Source organism: Mixophyes fleayi, chromosome 6 (assembly GCF_038048845.1).
Source record: "Mixophyes fleayi isolate aMixFle1 chromosome 6, aMixFle1.hap1, whole genome shotgun sequence".
NCBI lineage: Eukaryota > Metazoa > Chordata > Amphibia > Anura > Limnodynastidae > Mixophyes > Mixophyes fleayi.
This window is the reverse complement of record NC_134407.1, coordinates 192835188-192838432: the sequence shown is the minus strand read 5'-3', so window position 1 is coordinate 192838432 and position 3245 is coordinate 192835188.

Genomic DNA, 3245 nt, shown 5'->3' with positions numbered 1-3245 from the left:
TAACATTGTTCCTTAACTACAGCTGCGATCATTTATAGACATAGTAATAAGAAGGAACAAAGCGCTGGATTTTTTAAATTTTTACCTATCCTCATTTTTAACATAAGTTAATAAGCTATTTAGCAGTTGCTGGCAACAGAGAATGTTAAGCAGGCATGTCTTATATATATATATATATATATATATATATATATATATATATTTATAAACGGATATGTCTGGCACCCTGCTCTCACCACACCTGTAATTAAGACCGTACCCATGTCACCGCACTCTCACAGGAAAAATCCGGAGATTAACAGACAAGTTGCAATACCAGCTTTATATAACTATTGGGAACGTGAGCTCTAAAATGTTGAGTTGCTGTCACCATGGTACTAACCCTCTAAAGAGTAAAGTTTCCCAAAAAGTAAATCAGAGTACCCTGGAAACCAGTTTGACAGTTCTTATGGCCACACTCTAGGTCCAGGGCAAATTTTCCCCTATATGCATGTGACCGGATGGGCTTAATTCACCACCTTGTCTGTTGGGAGAAGGATGAAGGGATGTTCTTACTGCACAGTTTATCTGGGTTTCTCTCTCATCGTCAGTAATTGACTGCTATTGACCACTTCTATTGGTGTCACCTTGCCACCGGACGCTTGTCCACTGCAAATGCCAACTGTGCAATCAGGGGTTGATTATGAACTTAAAGTTGACCTGGAAAAAAATCTTGAAGTGGCCACATGTGGGCGGGACAAAATGAACTGTAGGTGGGCCAATCACAAAAGTAGGCAGGATTTAGAACTACTGGAATTTCTACCAACATGGCATATACTGCAATACAAAAATACAATATTAAACATCAGTACATGTGCAATGATATACAGCAGCGTACTGCACCAATAGATGAAATAAATTTCAACAATAAGTTCTTTCTATGTGATCCAGCCACAATGCCTTCCATTAACAAGTGCAGCCAGCAGATCAGGACAATAGTCTCTCTGCTCTTGGTTGGCCTACTCCAGCAAACTGAGTCATTTTCCAGGGAGGCCTCTTACTAGCCTACTGGAAGTCAAGCACATCATTCCCAGTCATATGGGAAAGTGGTCCCTAATCCTGGCCATGTGAGGACTTCTCCACAATCCATGCCGCACAGGACCTCAGCCCCTTGTCAGCTCCAGCATGGATATCAATTGCAGTCCAGCACAATAATATTGCGCTCTCTATGTAGCTAGCAGAACAGACCCTTTTAAAACCTTTGATTTTCCCACAACTCCCCTGTTTGAGATTAAGCAATTGTGGAAAGGGGATTCTAGTAGCCAGGTATTTTGGAATACTGGCTCAGGCATTGGCGAGTTGCAGAATTCCTCCCCTACATCTCACTTAAAGGACTCCAACATGTCTGGGAATGTACTCTGGAGAACAGAAACTGTAGTTTCACCAAATTGGAGTACTGAAGTTTACCTGCTGGTATTGGCGCTGCTTGAGAGAGAGGTACGGAGTCTAACGCACCTCCGGTCTTCACCAGCGACCCCCACAAGGCGATTTGGAATTTGCCGTGGGAGATGCACAGGTTGTGGTCCTCAAACTGAGCCACCAGTGAGGTAACGGAGTGTAGAGGGTAGTCAGACAAGCCGGTTTGGTAACGTTCGGACAACAGAGATGCCCCAGGTAAATCCGGAAGAATGGTCTAGGGGCAAGCAGGGTCAATACGGATTGGTCAGAACAGTACACAAGGAGAACAGCTGGGTCAGCACACAGGAAGGAAATCGGAAACAGGGATAATCAGAAGCAGATCAGGAACAAGCCGAAGTCATACACAGGAGATCTATTGGAATGGATGAAAGCGGAACCAACTTGTCTCCAGCTCAAGTTCTGGCTGGTCAAATTCAGACTCTGTCACAAATGGTTCAGGGATTGTCCCAGCGTTTGTCCGCTCAAGAGGAGACCTCGAGGACTACACAAGCTATATCAAGTCCCGCCAGTGAACCCAAGTTAAATTTGTCGGACCGGTTCTCCGGAAATAGAGCCCTGTTCCGGAACTTTAAGGAGAGCTGTAAGCTCTACTTTTCGGCTGAGACCTCGGTCTTCTGGTTCGGAACAGCAGAGGGTTGGGATTGTCATCTCCCTCCTTCAGGGTGACCCCCAGTCTTGGGCCTTCACTCTGTCTCAGACGAGTCCTACCATGCAGTCTGTGGAAGCCATATTTAACGCATTGGGTCTGCTCTACGATGTCCTGGATCGAGTGGCCTCCGCCGAGGCTCAGCTACGGGCTTTAAAGCAAGGTCGGCGTTCTGCAGAGGAATACTGCGCTGAGTTCCGCCGATGGTCGTCTGACGGCAAATGGAATGATCCAGCGTTACGCAGCCAGTTTCGCTTAGGACTGTCAGAGCAGATTAAAGATTCAATGGTGCAGTATCCTTCTCCAACCCTTGTTAGAGACCCTTATGCAACATGCTATTAAGATTGACAGGAGAATTAAGGAGAGGAAGACAGAGAAAGAGACATCTTCCTTTTCTTCTGCATATTTTCCTGTTCCTACAGATATTGAGGAGCCCATGCAGCTAGGGGCATATCGCCTCTCTCCTGAGGAAAGAGACAGAAGGCGGTCACAAGGTCTTTGTCTCTATTGTGGTGCTAAAGGCCACTTCTCCCGCTCTTGCCCCAACAAACTGGGAAAAGAGCATGCCTAGGGAACAAGGGGAAGGTGCACCTAGGTATGCAAATTATTTCCCCAAAAAATTCTGTCCTGATTCCCGCACAAGTCACCTTCGGTGCCTGTTCCGTGGCCCTGTCGTCTTTTATTGATAGTGGAGCTGCGGGCAGCTTTCTTGACATTGGGTTCGCCCGCTCTGCTGGAATTCCGACAGTGAAGCTCAAGTCTGCTATTACCATCTGTGGCTTAGATGGAAGTCCATTGCATGGTGGCAGGATTATGTAGGAGACCCTGGTGCTGCAATTAAACATAGGAGCTCTCCATTCAGAGTCCTTGACCTTCCTCCTTATCGATTGCCCGTCTGTTCCCTTGATTCTGGGCCATCCTTGGCTTTCCCATCATAACCCTGTTGTGGATTGGGTAAAAGGAGAAATTATCCAGTGGAGCTCTTATTGTACACAGTCTTGCTTAACCTTACCTCTTCGAATTCTTCAATCAATTCCTGAGCAGCTTCCCTCACAACATCATGAGTTCTGGGATGTGTTTTCTAAAAAGGCTGCTGAAGCTTTACCACCTCATCGTGACTTTGACTGTGCTATCTGTTAGG